Genomic DNA, 20912 nt, shown 5'->3' with positions numbered 1-20912 from the left:
TTGAGGGGTATGCACTGCAGTGCATATCCCTCGGCCCTTACATGAGTGTGTAAAGTCACCAATGGGTATGCACTCCAGGGCGTTGAGAAGTATGCACACACTCAGCACCCTTAGCATTCCCCTCAGCACCCTTACATATCTAATATGCACTGCAGTGCAAACCCCTCAGTGTCCTTACATCCTTATGTAAGGGAAGTGCTATGCCTTGCACTGCAATGCTCTGTAGTGCATACCTCGTGCCCTTACATAAGAATTTAAGGGCACCGAGAGGTATGCACTGTGCTGCAGTGCATGCCCATCAGCTCCCTTACTACTGTGCAGTAGTGTAAACAGGGCTAGAAGGGAGAGCAGTCCCTCTGTTTAAAAACCACTGCAGAGTAAACGTAATCTGCAGTGGTTTTTAAAACATAGAGGGACTCCTCCCTCTTCCATGCTCTGTTAAATTAAAAACCACTGCAGATTAATTCCGCTGGCGGAGTAGCAGAATTTAATCAGTAATTCTGTGTTACAAGAGTAACGTGAAATTATCTAATTCCACAAGCGGAATTTCCGCCCATCCCTGGTTCCTTCCAGAGAGTTACCCGCACCTCTCCCCAGGAGAGCAGAAGGCCATCTTGAGGACAGCAGCTGTGTGCAATTGTAAACAGTCACTGGAACCTTTGGGCAACAAAGTGTGCACAAGAAACATTAAATTCAACTTGGGCAGCAAGTCAGGTTTAGTACAAGGATTCTTTTGATAAATTGAAGTATCATATTCAGTAGTCCGATTCAGAAGTTAGCACTGCTGAGTTTAGAGTGTGTAACTCTGTACTCGTCAAAGCGGCTACTAGCCTATCCAGAGTAAAGACAACAATGTGGGAACTTTACTGTCAGGATATGTAAATTACCAAACACGTTCAAATGTTTACTACCAGGCACCCTGTGTTTAGGGATCAGAAGGCCTGCCTTAGGGGTGACTTGTAAGTATTAAAAAGGAAGGTTTGGGCTGTGCCATTAATTTAAATGCAAAGTTGAGTTTGCAGATTAAAAACTGCTCTGCCAGCTGACAAGGGCGAGCTGGGAGACCTGCTTTGCTTTGTCACACTTGTGGTGGCACAGGTTCTGAAGTCCACAAGGTACACTTCACTTACAGGCCCTGGGTACACCTGGTACCATATACAAGGGATGTATAAGTAAGTTAATTTAAGCCAATTGTGGGTAAACCAATTAGACAAATATCGTTCTAAGGGTTGGAGCACTGCAGTTCTGAGTCAAAATACCAGCATCAGTCCAAAAACTTGGAGGTGATCAGGGAAAAAAGAGGCATTTCCTTACTAGAGTGTTAGTAAATCTGTGCCTTACAGTCGGCTTTGGGTCAGCCCATTGCTTTTCATTGTTGGGCTTCCTGGTCAGTCTCATTTGCTTGCTTTTTATTCAATAGTTTTCTTCTCTCTGTTTCTGTTTGTCTAGCCTTTTGTTTGACTCAAGATCCTTCTTGTTACTATCACCACCAAGAGTGAATGTCATGTCTCATACTTTTTCACACTACTCCTGATGGAAACTGTACCACTCAAGTGTGGGTTCAAAGACGGCGTAGTATAGAAAAGGGTTAGAATTGTCTGCACTGCCAGTGGATCCGGAGAGACAATATTGTCCATATTCAAAGCAAACACAAGGAGATGAAGGATGGAGCGCTGAAACTTTTCAGAAGCTCAACCCCAATTCACAGATCTCGGTTGAATCCATCATCGTTCTTTAGCTCACCTCGCTACCACAGCAATCTCGAACCAAGTTTGGTACAACACTCCTCATCAGTAGGGCGTAGCTTGAATCCAGTGGCACAGTGAGCAAGGGACCCACGTCTGTGCATACCCTGCCAACAAAGCAAACACAAGGAGATGATGGACGGAGAGCTGAAACCTTTCAGATACTCACCCCCAGTCACAGATCTAGGTTGAATCTATCATTGTTCATGGTTCTTCAACTCACTTCACCACCCCAGCTTCCTGGGACTGGTTTTGAAGTAACCCCCCTCATCAGCAGGGTGTAGCTTGAATCCAGTGGCAAAGAGAGCAAGGGACCCACGTCTATGCATACCCTGCCAATAAAGCAAACACAAGGAGATGATGGACCGAGCGCTGAAACTTTTCAGATACACACCCCTAGTCACAGATCTGAGTTGAATCCATCCTCGTTCATGGTTCTTCAACTCACTTCGCCACCCCAGCATCCCGGGACTGGGTTCGAAGTAGCCCCCTCATCAGCAGGGTGTAGCTTGAATCCAGTGGCAAAGAGAACAAGGGACCCGCAGCTGGGCCTACCCTGCCAACTCACTGTCCATATTCACACAAAGCTTGCTTCACGTGTCTCGCCAGGGGAGTTGACTTTTGGGGAAACCAAACAGTACACTACATTTCCAGAAAACAGGCACGCTGGAAAATCCAAGTTTCTGTGAGTGCCCTTACCTATAATGCAGTTCAAGGAGCAGAAATACTTAAGGTAATTTCAGCTAACAAGATTCTAATATAGTGTGGGATTAAAAAAAGTAGATCCCAATGTTTTGGTTTGACATTTGGAAACCCCCCACTCCAAATTAGCAAAGAAAACCTATGGTATCTGCTGTCAAGGTAATTAAACTCCATAAGCCACATTTGTTTACTGCGCACAAAGCCGCCGTTGTATGGAATGGGTAAAGCGGGAAATTGCTCTTTGAGCTGATCGCGAGTCGCGACAGTTCGAATTCTCACTGTAATTATGAGCGCATAAAAAAGATTCATGTTTAATTTGACAGCAAGGCATGCAACTTCAAAGAAAGCTTAGTCTGCATTCCCATGATCCTGCCAACCTTAAATCATGAACGTCCAGGTGGTTGTTGGCTGTAAAATAAAATAAAAATGTCTGCCTTCTCTGTTGTCTTAATTATTCTCTATTTTTTCCCTATCTCACTTTACCTGTTTCTGTCTATGTGCACCTTCCCCCACTGTCTCTGTCTCAGATTTCTCTACCCCACCTCTATCAGCTTCACTTTTTTCCCACTTCTCTCTTGAGAGCTAACTTCTCTCTCTATCACTTTCTGTGTAGTGGGGTCTGCTTCTAGGGCAGCGGAGCGCACTACATAAAAGTAGGGCAAAAATACATATAATTTTCACTGCAGACACAGATGGAAAAGAGGAAATGAAAATAATGTTAGATAGATACATGTTGAACAGGTGTGCTTTATATTCAGTATGGAAGAGTAAGAGGTTTTGGTTCAGTCTAATAGGATCAGGGATAGAATTCCAAAGCCTGGGGGCTAATCAGGAAAAGTCCTGTTTGGATGATTTTGCTCTTTTGAATACTGGAATTTCAAGAATTAGTCGGCTTTTTTCCTAGTATTACTGCGGGCCTCAAGTGAGCTGAAGTTTGTCATTCAGATATAAAGGTAAGCCTGTATATAATGCTCTATGGGTTAAGCAATCTTGCCAATTCTCACTTCCAGGGATAACCAATCGAGGTGTCTTAGAATGGGTGTGATGTGGTCTGATGTTATGATCAAATCTGCACATTTGTATTTAAAGATCACAGATACACTTGTCTACAACAAGTGGCTGACGAGGGATAAATCACACTGCACCAGCATACGGACAACAGTTAAAAACCCCTACCACTCTCCTCACACCCTTTTAATTTCACCAGCATTGATAAAGGTCCCAACAAAGTAAGGTCCTGGATTCAAGGCTAGAGCCTAAGAGGCTGCAGTTGCTGACACATGTCAGCACTTCTGTCATTAGATCTGATTGACTTCCCTTGAGTGTAACTTTCACTTGGGTCTGATACAGCGTGAACGCTGATAAGTCTTTACACAACATATACTCTTACATGAGAATGATATTTTACCAAAAAAAATGCATGTGCATCTTGCACACTAAAAAGAAGCACATGAATCAACGAGTAGAACAAGAACCGTAAAAGTGTGCTTAGATTTTAGAAATAGAAGAAAACATATATTGAGTGCCTAACATGCTAACAGTTCGAATTTGTATGAGTCCAAGATCATGTTAAAAAGCAAATAACTCATAAAATATTTTTTCTGCAATCTCACAATTGATGAAGAAGTTAATTTAGGTTGTCATTTATTTGTGCTTTGGTTATAATGATGTGTTCTTCCATTAATGATTTTGAATGTATTTACCTTAGCCAACCATTGTCATTGCTCTCATTGTAATGCTCCACTGAAAATTCGGTGCAACTCTTTAGTCAACAATGTAGAAGGGTGACATTTTGTGTGAATTGCCTTTAGAGCATATATGACTTAGATTTTCTAAAATGATTTTTTTAAAAATAATTATTAGCTAAAGTTGCATTTTAGTAATTTGAAAATATGGTAATAGGCCATACTTGCAAATGAACAATTTCATTAATAATATATGATATTCAAATACTTTATTAATATATTAATTGAAGTCTAACTGCTCATACCTAATGATCCACTTATATATGTATTTTTATTTTACTGAATTTAACGCTTTATATTAATTTATTTTCTGAAATTTGTACGTTCACATTATACCGTGGGAAATCATTTTTCTTCCTTTCTCACTCATGTAGCTTTCTATACTTTCTCATTGAAGTTTGTAACAATTGATACATGTTACCATACAGTGAACTGACGCAGTCATATAAGATGGACTTTTGTTTCATATCTATGGAAAGTTGTTTTTTGAATAAATTCCATTATGGACTAAGCCTGTGTATTCAGGATGAACAACTGGCTTCGACGAGCAACCTATGAAAGAATCCTGAAGTAACTACTTTGTGCATTTTGTAGCGGATGATAAGCTAATACCTATCTGACATTGATGGGTGATTGTCGATGTAACCTCCAGACTCACCCAACAATATGGACATTCATTCCCTACCTCTTTCCACTGCTGCTCCTGCTTTAAGCTCTCCTGATGTTTTGCCCTTTGAGAGTGGTCAATGGTGGAGCTGGCTGCGAAAGACCAACTGCTGATACTGCTGCTGCAGTAAAGACTGTCCCTTTGCCCCTATTTCCAGTTTCTGCCATGGACTCAATCTGGCAGGCTTGCTAGCTATTCCCGGACTAGCTTTCCTTGCTAATTTTACTGAACTCTGTACAGATGCTAAGAGACATTTAGAGAACTTTCCTCTGACTTGTAGGTGGCAAAATGTCTTCGATTAAATTGACTCTACGAACTCTTTAGTTGAACTAAATAATCTCAGATGTCATGTTATAAAATCTTTTTAAACTAATCTGTTGACTTGTAAATCTATTCTGATTTTTGGATAGATGTACAGTCTTAGACTATTCTGAGACTAATACTGAACCTATTGAATTAATTGCCTAATGACCTAATTTGCCTAATATAAAATTGATTTGAACTCTGTATTGTCTGAGTCTTCTCTAAACTCTCTAATGATTTTTCTACAAGGATTGTACATACGAGATTTAAATTCTAATGTTTAGTAGAGATAGCCACAGATTTTTTAGATAACAGTAAGTCTTACTCATTCTAATTTGAACTTGGTAGCAGAGTTGCTCGTTTGTATGATTTAGGCCAGACTAAACTTCTTTAAGGGGTTTCATTTCCTGATGCCATGCTATATCTGCATAGCATGGTATTGCGTATAGTATACTCAAATCTGAACCCAAATCTGTGAGTTAGTTACATATGTATGGTCTTCATTGAGTAGCCAACAGTGACACCTTACTTCCTTCACCCCTCAATGCGATGAGCAAGGTCCATCGGTTGGCCAACCTGGATGGGTGGTAAAATAACTCAGTCCAGTAAATAATAAATACATCAATAGTATAAAAAGGGCCCAGAAATGTTCACTGGATCAGTGCTATGGATAGTACCCTGAGGTACCGGGGATGGATGAGCTTTCTGAAGATGAGTGTCCCTGGAAGGATGCTCCTATCGCCTCAAATGCATCCCCTCTCTATTCTAAAGAAGTTGTCTCTATCCCCGGAGTATCTACATCATGTACAGCCATTCCTTGGAGTGAGGTTCTTTCTGTCCCCACAAAGCTGTGATGACCTGTCTTGTCCGCATAACACTAGTGATATTTGTTTACTCTTGCATGAGGGAAAAGGAAAAGTGTGCTTCTTAGATAGACTTGACAATGTGTACACAGGGTATCGTGGTATTGCGTATCCGAACATTGTGCCTGTTACATCAAGACATTGGTTCAACAAGCGTGAAGCTTCAGGCAATGCGAAAGAGGCTGATTGAAAGTGCCTGTTCCCCCACAGCCCACCAACATGCATCTTAGCCATTGGCATCCCATTAATGTAACTTGCTTGGTGTGCAGTACCAGTATTTCACTATTCTGTTATGACTGCCTCCGTCCCACCATGTAGCGTAAGATCTATCATGTCTCTCCCACTCTGTTTTCTTGAATATTCGACCGAGTGCCACCTCCTCTGTCTAGGGTTGTTTTCTGCTACACTCATGATAAGTGTATATATATGTCAGAGATAAGTTTCTTATCCTTCTCTCTAGTGATGAGTCACTTCTCAACGCGTGTTGGTGATCAGCAGGTCTGAGGTTTAATAGAATCCAACCCAGGGCCAAATGTCAAACGTGATAGTAATGGTACGTTTCTGTCTCCGCTGTATGTTATGTTATATAATTTGTAGAGCGCATGAGGCAGAGGGCTATACTGTGCTCTCTTATAAGATTTTCAATTGACGTCAAAAAGGTCACCCACCCTCTGGCAACCCTCAGTCTTCCATATGTTAAATGGTCCTTTCTCTGTTCTGGAGTGAATTCAAGATGATCTATTTATAGAGTGAGCAGGGAGGGCACTGTAGATGTAGAACATGCCCACTGCCCTATTCCACACTGCTAGCACTGTTCTTGCCGTGGGTGATGAATAAAGTCCCCAGGATCTGTATTTTTCACAAGCCACGGATCTTTCAAAATATTCATCTCTGTGACCAATGTTCCCTTTAACAGTTTTCCTGTTTGCTGGAATGGAATGCGTGTGTGACCCTTTTCTCGCTGTGTGCACAGCAGCATGTTCAGGTTAGCTATTATGTGAATAAGTGAACTATTACTTCAAAGTGAATGTTGTGCTGAACACTCCTCCAAGAACTTTTTGTTTTATAGTATGAAGCTGAATTGTAACTATTAAAGCATATATTTTCTAACTATGCTAGCTAAAAAGCCACACATTTTATTATTGTGACCATCTCACTTCAAGTCATGAACCAATCATGAACTTTTTACCTAAAACTAATTGATTTCAGGTTAGTTAGTCTAATTAGCTCAATGGAAGCAAAACAAGACTATAGCACCCATAGGGTATTATTTCTAAGTCCAGGACTAGAAGCAGTTTCCATAAGGATCTGTAGGGAGGTAGTCATCCTATATGTTTGGGACTATTCTAATTGAGGGCTCATGAACCCATCTACAACTCTCAAGATTTGCTCATAAGAATTACTCATCTGCATCAGAAAAGCTTTTACTTGCAAAGCGCAACATATTTGCCAGAGTCACCACAGACCATATTTGTAGCACCACAGTAAAAGTCAGGGCCATTTTAAGAAACAGCACAGATGTTGAGAGTCTGAGCTCATGTGCCTTTAGAATCATGACTCATTATACTTTCTGTGACAGAAGATGCAATACTCATTGTATTAACTTCGCCAGATTTGTACATCTGAATGCTTGTGGTTAGAAAATGTGTTTTTCAACTTTACCATGTCACAGATTTTGTTAGTCTGAATCCCATAGTGTCTCCTGGATACAGGTAATGTGGCGATAGAGCATGCCACCAATTACTTTGCTCTTCCATGCATTACTTCACAAGAGAATGCTGGCCATCAGGGTATCATAGCATGTCTGCCATTCATTTATTGTGCATAGAGATGGCAAACCTGTCAGGTGTATTGGACATCATAGGTGTCCCTCAAATGTTCCTGAACCAGCAGTTACTGCCAATAGAATTCTTCTCAACTCCCTACAGTGCCATTCATGTCATCTTTCTCGTTGTTTCCTTTCTACTTCCCCATATCTCCCAGCATTTGCCTCCAGCAGGCCTGTGTGGAAGTCTTTTCCTCCCACTCTTACTTCCTTTATATACATACCCCGGGTGTGCTCTCTAGCTTCATCATTCATGCTTTCATGTCATAGGTGCTTTCAATCTTTCCTACTTTAGACATTATTTCTTGCATTCCATCACCCATTGTTTCCATCAGCAGGGGTTTATCCTAGCCACTAAAATTCAGAAGGGTGTGGATTGAGGGAGGGACTCAAATGTTCCAACTAAGAAAACAGTGGGCTGCAGGGTGAGAGACCAAGGTTTGCATGGACTGCTTCCAGTGCCGGTTGCTAGCAGGAAAAAGTGGTGAGCAGCGCTGGGGAGAAGAATAAAACAAAAAGAAAAGAAAAATTACCTGCCGCCTCATCTGCTTGCCGTCTCAGTGTTATGCAGCCCCCAATGCACAGGCTTCAAGACTGTCCTGCGCCAATCCATACGCTGCTCTCTTGCTGGTTTTACTCAGCATGAGAGAAGCATCAGGATTGGGGGGAGAAGGCTGGTTTTGCGCTCCAACAAGGAATGGGAGCATGTGCCTGTTGTTTTCCATGCATCATGGAGACAGCTAAGTGTGCATGATGGTTTCGGCTTCCTAAGACAGTCGGCCAAACCGTCATGCGCACTTGCAGTGCCCTGTGCCCACCGCTCGTCCTGCTGCTGTCAGAGGATCGCCCCGCCCACAAGACCCGGCTCCGGCTCCTATTGTAAAAGAAAATGATATTAAAGAAGTTTTATTAATTACTTTATTATCATTTTACTTTACATATTGCATGTTTTCATTTTCTGGCAGTAGGGCGATGCTCCTCCACCATAACAGAGGAGCCACCGCTGAAAGTTTCCACAATGAACAAGGTCATTACTGATTTGAATTAGGTGGAATCTATATAGAATGGCACAGTGGGTGATGGGTGGTACAAAATGGGTCGGGATGCTATGCAAGCGATTGCCACTGGTTAGACTACTTGAAACCTTTCAGTTTGTCGTCTTTTGGGTTTTGATTGCCAGTAATATGCCTGGAAACGTGAGACTGGCACAGCTTTCCAAGCTCCCTAATGCCAATGTTTGTGAATTCATTTCCAAGCCTATTACTGTCAATGTTTGAGAAGTGAAAAAATATTGTAAATTTGCTCCTATTTAAGGAATACTTCTATGGGTGCAAAGTCACTACTCTTATTTTATCAGTCACTGGGGTATATTTACGAGAGGCTTCCGTCGCGTTTGCACCATGTAACATGGTACATGCATGATGCAAACCTCTACAACAGATTTATGAAGCCATGTAAAGTTACTTCGCATGGTACAGAAAGTCTCCAAAAAAAACTGCGGGGCATATCATCATAGCCATAATATCCAATGGAAGGTGGATATTATGGCTAAGTGAACCTGAGCGCAGGCGTAAGGAAAGTAGCAATAACCAAGGTTAGCGCTACTTTTCTTATCGCTATGTTCTTTAGCGTGCAGCTTGTAAATTGGAGAAATGTCGCGTAGCCCCTTTGCATCTCATTAGAGATGCAATGCTGGGCGTTCAGGGACAGGGCGTTGAGGCACGGATTCACGCTATAGCGTGACCTTGCTAATATAGGGCGATACAATTAACGCCGCTTTCTGGCCGAAAACGGCCGCTAAAATGGCGCTAATTGTCTTGATGATATGCTCCTGCGTTAGGCTACGCTGCCCTAGGTAGGCATTCCATGGGAGTTACTTGGGTATTCCCACGCAACTCCCATGGATTTTGACGCATTCCCAGATTTACAAGAACTTGTGAACCTGGGAATGCAACAAAATCTTACACCTTCCCAGAAAGAAGAATGTGCCTCCAGGAACTGTTGTTGTGCAAGAAGGTGCCCCTTCCTGCACAAAAAACAATCCTGTCTGCAAAGCATGCACTCTTGCACTCTGGTGCAAGGGTCCCTGCGTTGATGCCCAGGCAGCCAAAACGGCGCCAGTATAGACAGGAATGCTTTGTATTCCGTTAAATGCAGCACATTTTTGCCCTTTCCCTGTCACGCAGTACAGCAAGGTGACTTGCTGCATTACATTTTTGTTAATATGCCCCCAGATTTTTAAGATTTTGATATAAAAAAAATAAAAATAAACAAGTTAAAACCTCTTAGCCCTGCTAAATGCAGCCTATAAAATCTTTGTGGGTATTTTGGCAGGGAGATTGGCCAAATTAATACCTAAACTGATCCATGAGGACCAGAAGGGCTTCCTGGCGGGTAGACACATTGAAGACCAAACACACCTGTTGTTGGGGAATATCGACCTAGCGGTGGAAAAATCAGAACCCTTGGCCGTGGTAGCTTTGGACGCGGCCAAGGCATTCGATAAAGTCTGTTGGAAATATCTGTGGGAAGTCCTGGAAATAATGGGTTTTGGGCAAGTATTTATTTACACTCTAAAGAACTGCTATAAAGGTGCCTCTGCCAGGATTCTTTTAAACGGATCATTAACATCAGTATTTAATATTCAGCAGGGAACCAGACAGGGATGCCCCATCTCCCCATTGTTATTCAACCTATACATTGAACCCCTGGCCCAGGCAATCAGGCTTAATACTATTTGAACACCTTTCCAGTCCGGACAGTATAGTTCTGATTTTAGCCCTATATGCAGACGATCTGATCTTGTATATGAGAGACCCAGCTATAGTTATCCCCAGGATTGAGGATTTAACAGCAGAGTTCAGGGCACTATCGGGTTAAAAGGTAAATAGATCTAAGACCGAGGTCATGTGCTGGAATATAGATCGCTGGGTAAGGACAGAGAGTTTGGAGTTTAGATACCAGGGGTTTTACGTTGTGCATGAACTGGATCGGATCCCTAAGATAAATTTAGAAAGAACAATTAAAGAAATAGATCGCTTTTTTAATAGATGGAAGAACCTCCCTTTGACTATTTATGGGAAAGTGAATTTGGTAAAAATGGTTATTCTCCCCAAGCTTTCATATTTATTTTCAACTATCCCCCTATCATTTCCGAAGAAAGAGATAAAAAAGATACAGGGCAAAATTGGGAGCTTTGTGTGGGGGGACAAAGGGGTCCGCCTGACCTAGAAAAAACTTAGAAGGAGGCTACTAAAAGGTGGGCTAGCCCTCCCAGATATTAGCCTCTACGCAGTGGCATTTCAGTTTAAGAGCCTACGTATGTTACTCGCTAGACCTGATGATTCACCTTGGGGCAGATTGTTGCAAGAAATGGTGAGAGTGGAGGGGGGAAATGATGAATTTATGTATAAATTCGGATCTCCAAGATTTTTTAAGAGGGTGCGACTGAAGACTTTAAAAACAGCCCTAGAGATCTGGTACAGGGTAAGGATAGGTAGCGGGATTGGGTACTACTCGGAAACATCTCCAATTTTGGATTCGCCCGGTACTCCGGACTGTCTGAAAGATGCCCTGGCAATGCCTATTACAAGAGACAGAATCTTGAAATGGAAAGATTTAATGGATGAGAAAGGGATACACCCATGGGAGTATTTAAAGGTGAAGGTAGGGAATCACCTTTCAAGGTTTAAGTATCTTCAATTGGTGTCTTATTTATTTATTTATTTATTTATTTATTTAATTTGTATAGCGCGTTATAACCACCGGGGTCTCTAAGCGCTGTTTGTCCAGATTGCGTAGTGGGGTTCGGTATTTACTTGATCTTAGCACAACGCCTAGAGGCTGCTCCATGCTTGCTTGAACAGTACAGTTTTAAACTTTTTTCTGAAGGATAGCAGATTGCATTCCTTCCTTAGTTCTGGGGCCAGTTTGTTCCACAAAGCTGGGAGTGTGTTGGAAAAAGCACGTCCCCCCACCGTGGCCAGTTTAAAACGGGATTGGGACAAGAGGGTAGCGTCCGACGAGCGCAAAGTCCTGCTCGGTGTATATGGGGATAGGCGGGATTTCAAGTATCTTGGTGCATTACCATACAGCGCCTTATGTACGATACACAATCCTTTGAAAACAACCCTCTGCCGAATCGGGAGCCAATGTAGCTCCTGCATCAGAGGGGAAGAGTGGGTAGTCCTAGGTTTCTTGTAAATCAGCCGGGCTGCGTAATTCATAACCCCCTGTAGCTTATCCAGCAGCCGCTGGGGTAGACCAATATACAGGGAGTTTCCGTAGTCCAGCCTAGCCAGGATTGTGGCTGAGACCACATGTCTCAAGGTGGAAAATGAGAGTAGTGCAGAGATCTTCCTCAACTGTCGCATCAGGCCTATACAGGTGCCCACTACTGTGGTGACTTGTTTTTTCATGGAGAGTTTATCATCCACGTACAGACCCAGACTTTTGACTGCAGTCGCCGGTTCCGGTGGAACACCCAGCTCCACAGGCCAGAATTTCTCGCACCAGGGGTTGCCCGTGATGGAAATAGGCAACACTTCCGTCTTGTCTGGGTTGATTTTTAAGGAGTTCTCGGACATCCAATTAACCATGGCTTTGAGTATGTCCTGCAACCTGGTAGACGCTCCCGGGCCATCATCCAGCCGGATGATTATCTGGGTGTCATCGGCGTAGTTGTATACTAGGCAGTCCATCCTATTCAGGAGTGCAATTAATGGCTGCAAGTAAATATTAAAGAGTAGGGGTGACAGGGCAGAACCCTGTGGGACCCCACAAGTAATGGGAGCAGAGGTGGAAAGGAAGTCCCCCAACTGTACTCTTTGTGTCCTGCCCTGTAGGAATGATGTAAGCCATGCATGTGCTGTACCCCTGATACCAAAAGACCTCAACAGCGACAATAGTTGTTCATGACACACGGTATCAAAGGCCGCGGAGAGATCCAGTAGTACCAGGGCGCTCGGTGTTTTTATATCAGCTCGACTCCTCAATTCATCCAGGATTGATAGCATGACTAATTCCGTGCTATGGTTGGCACGGAACCCTGCCTGATTGGACTCCAGCAGGTTGTTGCTCTCTAGATGTCCTGAGAGCAATGCCAGCACATGCTGCTCAATCACCTTAGCCAGAAAAGGCAACTGGGAGATGGGTGGGAAGTTCTTCAAACACTTCGTGTCCGATCCAGGTTTTTTTAGTAGAGGAATCAGGCGAGCCTCTTTGAAAGCTAGAGGGACCTGTCCTGTGTGAAGGGAAGTATTCAACAGATGCAAAACTTCTTTCTCAATACCTGGCAGTGCCAATTTGAACACATCAGGAGGGTATGGATCAACCTGAGAGCCGGATTTGACTTGGTCCGTAATCGTAAGTAGTTCCTGTTTTGCAATTGGGGAGAACTCAGCTAACGGTATAATATCCGGCGGGGAATTGTGGTCAGGTGGGCGAGGACAGTCAAGGGGTGTAGTTGCAGCAATTTCTCCCAGAATATCGGAGATCTTGTTCACAAAGAAGTTCTGGAACCTCTGGCAATCCTCCTGGGCGAACTCAGTGCTTTGCTCTTTGTTTATCCTGAGCTCCGCCAGGACCCGAAAGATTTCCTTCTGTGGATTTCTAGCTGCAACTATTCTTTCCTCAAAGAAAGCAGCCTTCCTAGATTGGATGGCTAGTTTGTAGGTCGCTAAGGATGAAATATATTCTTTCTTGGCAGTGGCGTCATACTCTTTCCACCATGCTCGTTCTTTCCTCCTCACCTCACGTTTCATATCCCGTAAGGAGTCATTATACCAAGGAGCCCCAGCTCCTCTCTCCACCTTCTTCACTCTACGAAGGAGTGCCACCAAATCAATGGCTCTCCCCAGTCTATGCTGAAGGTGTCCACAAAGGGCATCAATATTAGTGTCCTGCTCCTTTACTGGAGGAGACTCTTCCAGGAGATGCACCATTTTCTCCCCATCAATGTTTCTCCACTTCCGGGCCATTTTCCAACCTTCCCCAGGCTTGGCACATAGCGGAACGGGGGGAGATGCGGAGCAACGAGGTAGTAGAAAGACTCAGTCGATCATCCACACCTATTTTAAAGGAAATTTCGGTATGGTAGCAACAGCTTTTAAAGGGTGAAGATATGGAGACACCACCGGCTGAGGGTGTATGGAACAATTCTACACTGGCATCACAGGCAGAGGGCATGTTTGAAACATCTTTGAAGATCTTATATAAATATGTTAAGCCTGCCTGCCTGAAAAAGAACCATTTCTTTGTAATTAATAGGCTCTACTATACCCCCTACAAAATAGGGAAATTCGCCCCTGTACCTCCACCACAATGCCCGAGGTGCCATGAAGTATTGGCGGATGACATTCATATGTTTGTAGATTGTAAAGAGCTGGAGAAATATTGGAAAGAGATAGGTCAGGTATTGTCAGGTCTTTTTAGCACTCTGATTAATGTAAACTCCTCTTTGATCATATTTGGGGATGATGGGGTGTTCTATCAGACAGTTACTTTGAAAGATAGAGGGCTCCTTCTCTACTTGATCCTACTAGCAAGGAGGGAAATTTGTAGGAGGTGGAAGGATCGCCTCCCCCGAGTAGCGAGGATTGGCTAAATGCATCATTTAATATGGCCCGGTTGGAATATGAGAGGGCAGAGGAGAAGCCGTCTAATATCTGGCACCCTCTTATAAGGTGGGGATGGAACTTAAGATTGATCCGGACACTCCTATGATTACACCATGTCCCTGGTACTAAAGGGGAGGAGGTCTGGTGACCCGAGTTAAAGTGTAGGCAGCCTGGTGGCCCATAGAGAGATAATAAGGCTGTAAATGTTCCACAAAGACTTGACATGGTGAGATGAGGAGGAAAAAAAACAAAAAAAAAACCTGTTAGCGAAATGGGAACGACGAGAAAAACCAACACCGGAATAGCGGAACCAACTCATAGCCTTCAGACCCAACTACCGAACCAAGAATGTATTTTGAGGGGTTTCACACCCCCAAACAACCCCGCTGAAGCTACACGCCAGCCCGTCACCCCGGGACCAGGCAGCTCTCCCTGGGAAATCATGACTATGGTCACATACAACACAATGGCTTGTAGTCCCTGCCCTGGGATCACATATTGTAAATCTATTTTCACTGCATGCACTCTTCTTCGTCTCTGTTACAAGACGCCTTGATGGCAGAGTTGTCAAGTTGGTTCACGCAGGCAGGGCTTCTTGTTTTAGTCTGCGCCCTTTAAAGATCATTGTATAAAGGGACTGACGGTCCATGTACTAAGTCAGAGTGGCAAGTAGAGGAGGGCACGCAACCAAATTCACAGGGCAAGCCAAGTCGGAGGAGAGACATAGGTCTGTGCCTGAGCCGAACCATGAAAACATTTGGAATGTATATCGTGCAAGAAAGGCAGGCGGATCTTTTTACCTTAGTGCATCAGATTATATCACTGCATAGGCAGACATGTATTAACAGAGTTTGTTTTTAGAAACATTCATACCTCCACCCCCAATGACAATGTAATTAGTGAACTAAGAGGCAAGTCAGTTGTCATACAAACCCTAAAGATGGCCTAGATTCTTATTATAGATGGAGCAACATTACAGTCTATTAAATGAAATATAAGAGGTACTTGTACAGCACACATCATGAGCTAAAGTATTTAAAAGTGTGCTTATATGTGAGAATAAAGAAAAAAGGAGGATGTGTGAGATGAAAGATTTGCCTAGGATCACACAATCTGGACAAGCAGGGAAGCTGGTATTGATTACATTATCTGATTTCACATTATGGAATTCAGCCACCAGATGGGTATCTCTATCGCTCTCTCCCCCATTTACATCAGAGGTGAGTGTTCTGACTTTCATTCTTGCTCACAAGGAGAAAAATCGACAGAGTTCTGACTCAGAGCTACAAAGCTAAGAATACATTTATTTGGGGAGTGTTACACCCCAAGCATTCCCCTGAAGCTAGGCCCCAGTCCATCAGTCTCTTTCTCGCGCTCTAACCCAATTTCTACAATTTACCATCTACAACACTCTCTTGCAATCTTTCTTTTAATAACTCTCTCAGTTTCTCTCTTTTGACTGGGTAACCTTTACTTACTGTAGTATTTGGATGGCAAAGTGGTATTAATGAAATGGAACCTTTGTTCATATAGCGTTAACATCTGTAAAAATGATAAAATACTGGGCTAATACTATCACAAAAAGTGCCACATTGTGCCGCATAATTTGCCTTTTCTTGCTGCAACATTCAGTCAACCCTGCCATATAATTTGTACCTCCCCTGCTACATAATTCTAGATCGAATGCAGATAACTCACCATTGAGCATGGAAGGTGAATGAAGACTGTTAGAGCCCTGAGTGCTGCTCATATATGCCTAAAGCAGATGCATATAAAGAACATTTAAGATGTTTCACACTGGAAACACGTTTCTTTCCACAGCAATATGGCATGTTATCATCTTTCGAGCGGCCGGAATAAACTTATGAGAACAGAAGGTGGAATAGATGATGGTTGGGAGAGGGTCATGTTTAGTTCTACATAGTGTTTACAGAGATGTGCAATATCTCAAAGTAGGAGCCAGAAAGCCAGAACATCACTGAAACTACGAACAGTAACAAAAGTAGCAAAAAGGTTGCTTTAAGAATGTAGTTGCTGCTTTTCCATTTTTTATTTGCTTTGTTTGTTTCCTGCGCGCCAGTGCTTAATTTGAGCCGGTGGCTGCGGGTAGGGGTCACATGCACTCATTTCTAGGGACCGGCACTTATTTTTTCTCATCATACATTTCTAGAGAAGAAGAGAGGGAACACACACAAACATTAAAGAAGGAGGGAGAAAAAGATGGACAAACAGTCACCTAGGGAGAAAGCAGAGACTAGCAACAGTGGAATAAGAGGGAAGGGAGAGCGTGGGAGTGAATTAAAGAGGCCTGAGGTGGATTTGGGACTATGCAGCCTTGATATTTGGCGTGCTGACATTTAACCCCTTCGATGCTCATGACGAGCTCAGCTCGTCATGAGGCACAGTGGAGCTGTGCTGATGACGAGCTGAGCTCGTCATGAACAATGGGAGTCATGAAAATATCAGCACAGGAAAAAAATCTCCCTAGCAGCCAAGGTGTTAATAATGCCAGCTGCTGACATCCGAACAGTGCTTTGGGCACCAGCACTGATAAATATCTCTTCTCCTGATCAACTTTTTATGGGACTGGAAAAGGCACACAGCGGGATGCACACTCGCCCCTGTCTACGCTAAAGAAACAACGTCTCCTACAGCCACACCACAGAACTCCCCTGGACAGATCACCACTGCATCCACTTCTCCATAAATAAACCACTGTGCACAAGCACACCCACCACCTCCCCTGTAGAAGCTGGAACAAACTCAAGAAGACCAGCTCACCTCCACGCTCATCAGCACCCCACCTCCGACTACGCCAGACACAAACACTGCAGCCCGCAACCTCCGCCGCTGGATCACGAACTGCGCCAACACACTTGCCACCCTCAAGAAAGCCACAGGAAGGTGCATCAAGAAAGCAAGTTGTTACACCCCTGCGCTCCAAGAATCCAAACACTCCTTCCAGTGACTTGAAAAGACATGAGGAACAACGAAACCCCAGAAACACGGGGCGCCTACAAAGCAGCCACCAACGCACACCACCATTTCATCAAATCCACAAGGAAGAAATCCATCCAAGGCAGAATCCGCACCAAGGCACACAATACCAATGAACTCTTCTCCATCATCAAGGAATTCACCAAACCCTGCAGCAAATCAACATACGTCCCACCCTCCCAAGACCTCTGCAACAGACTTTGCAACTTTTTCCACCTTAAGATCAAGATGATGTATGACAACTTCGAAAACCATGACCTCCACACCCCTCCTGCGCCCCCTCCAAGCAGCGGCACCCGACAAACCCTGCTCAATTGGATGCCGCTCACAGTAGAATACACCTTGAGGGCCATGAAAAGCATCCACTCCAGAGCACCATCGGACCCCTGCCCACCCCACATCTTCCACAGAGCCACCTCGGCCATCGCATTCGAGCTACGTCAGATGATAAACTGCTCCCTCAAGGCCACCACCTTCCCCGACGACTGGAAATACGCTGAGGTCAACCCCCTCCTGAAGGACGACCCGCTGGACCTCAAATACTTTAGGCCCATCTCTTTGCTTCCATTCGCAACCAAAGTCATCGAAAAGGCCGTCAACACCCAGCTAGCAAACTTCATCAATGCTAACAATGGCGGCGACATCTCCCAATCCGGATTCCACAGCAACCACAGCACCGAGACCGCCGTACTCGACGCCACTGGCAACATACGCTTCCTCCTCGACCAGTAGAACAAGGGGAGCTTGGCCCTTAGGGGACAAGTGAGGAGGCTGGGCCTAAATTTAGAAGTCAAACAAGTGTGCCTCTCACTATTCAATCAAAGCCAAAAATCAGGGCGTTTGAAGACGCTATTTGTCGTATTCAACACGGTATTTTTATTTTTACCAGTTACTTTTGTAGTTTATCAAATATTTGTCGCATACAACATATGATCAGCAGAAAAGACCTGTACAACACAGCAATTTTTACACAAAGTTTGAATCAATCATTGCCACACAGTGTCAAACTTAAACGTAAACCTGAATGCGGTCAACAGATAGAAACATTAAACATATGTGACAAAGTACATAGTGCAACACATATTTATATCAGTGCAAGGTTTGATTAAAGCAAAAGTATAACAAAGAAAGAAAGGGTTAGAAAAAATTAGAAAAAAGGAACACGAAATTGAATTCGAAACTATATATTGTCATCAGCAATGGCTTAAATTTGAATCGTCCTTTTCTAATTCGCCGACGCGTTTCCGGTAAAGAATTGTTTAAAGACCCAGTCTGTAACTTATTAGTACCCATACAAAATCCCTTTTTCGCACACAGCGCCACTGCCCTCTCATAGACAGCGAACACGCTGCGGAGCCCTCATCCCGCATCAAGCAGCCGTTTTGATCGACTCCGAACCCAAAAACGGTATGCTTAGTTGAGATTTGTTTTTTAAGTGTAAACAATCAAATGTACAATTTGTGCTAATATGTACGCCCACTTTAATTGTAGGCGCTCCACCTTTGGACCCAATCTTGAGTCTGCACTAGCATTCCCAGGCTGAACTCAGCTTCTTCTAAAAAGCGGTAGGTCAATGCTGATTGTCACAGCATAAGGAGAGTTGTTCTCACGTCAAACCATGACACTGAAACCCCCTTTCCCTCTTTGTTTAAATTCACAGATAGATTAACTATGCCCTGATGAGAATCCTGACAATTAATTTCTGGATTCGAAACGCGTCGGCGAATTAGAAAAGGACGATTCAAATTTAAGCCATTGCTGATGACAATATATAGTTTCGAATTCAATTTCGTGTTCCTTTTTTCTAATTTTTTCTAACCCTTTCTTTCTTTGTTATACTTTTGCTTTAATCAAACCTTGCACTGATATAAATATGTGTTGCACTATGTACTTTGTCACATATGTTTAATGTTTCTATCTGTTGACCGCATTCAGGTTTACGTTTAAGTTTGACACTGTGTGGCAATGATTGATTCAAACTTTGTGTAAAAATTGCTGTGTTGTACAGGTCTTTTCTGCTGATCATATGTTGTATGCGACAAATATTTGATAAACTACAAAAGTAACTGGTAAAAATAAAAATACCGTGTTGAATACGACAAATAGCGTCTTCAAACGCCCTGATTTTTGGCTTTGATTGAATAGTGAGAGGCACACTTGTTTGACTCCTCCTCGACCAGGGCAAAATGACAGCCCTCATCCTCCTGGACCTCTCGGCTGCTTTCAACACAGTCTCACACCGCACCCTATCCACAAGTCTCCATGACGCCGGCATCCACAACAAAGCCCTCGACTGGATATGCTCATTCCTCACTAAGAGAACTCAGCGGGCCAGACTCCTGCCCACCTATCGGAACTGACATAGACCAACTGTGGAGTGCCCCAGGACGACTCCTTCAGTCCCAGCCTCTACATGGGCCACCTCGCAAACATCGTCAAGAACCACAGGCTCAACACCGTCACTTACACTAATGACACCCAGTTTATCCTCTCCCTCATGAGCGAACCCAACATCACCAAACACAATTTCCAAGAAGGGTTGAAAGCCATCTACACCTGGATGAAGAGCCGCTGCCTGAAACTCAACTTAGAGAAAACAGAAGTCCTCATCCCGGGCTCCACCACCTCCACATGGGATGACTCCAGGTGGCCCCCCGCCCTAGGATGGACCATACACGAATACTTGGCATCTTACTGGACTTATCGCTCACAATGAACCACCAGATCAACGCTATATCCTCGACCTGCTTCAACACCCTCTGCATGCTTCAAAAGATGTTCAGATGGATCTCATCCAAATCCAGAAAAAATGCCAAGCATGCCCTCAACAAAAGCAGACTAGACTACGGCAACGCACTCTATGTCGGTATCAACAAAGAACTCCTTTGCAAACTCCAGACTGTACAGAACGCCTCAGCCAGACTTATCCTCTACATCCCGCCTTGCAGCCACATCATCCAACACTTCCGTGATCTCCACTGGCTCCCACTCGAAAGAAAAATTACCTTCAAGCTCTTCACTTACGCATACAAGGCCCTGCATGACACCAGACGAACATACCTGAACAACCGCCTCTCCTTCCACGCACCCAAAACACACCTCCGATCAGCCGACCTCTCTCTAGCCACCGTCCCACACATCTACAGGACCAGACTGGGAGGAAAGTCCACCTACTTCGCAGTCGAGGCCTGAAACGACCTCCCCCTCCACCTCCGGCAAGTCCCCACACTGTCCCTGTACAAGAAGAACCTCAAAACCAGACTCTTCAGATGACCCTAGCACTCAACGGAGCTGCCCCCCCAGCACCTTGAGACCCTCACGGGTGAGTAGTTGCACTTTACAAACCCTGATTGATTCATTGTAATGTACGCCCCTTAATGACCTCCTGCCCAGTGACACTCTGTCGGGGCACAAAGGAGCCACCTGCGCCGCCGGCGCGTCACTTTTA

Source organism: Lissotriton vulgaris, chromosome 4_1, assembly GCF_964263255.1.
Source record: "Lissotriton vulgaris chromosome 4_1, aLisVul1.2, whole genome shotgun sequence".
Classification (NCBI taxonomy): Eukaryota; Metazoa; Chordata; class Amphibia; order Caudata; family Salamandridae; genus Lissotriton; species Lissotriton vulgaris.
Note: the sequence above shows the minus strand (reverse complement) of the source record.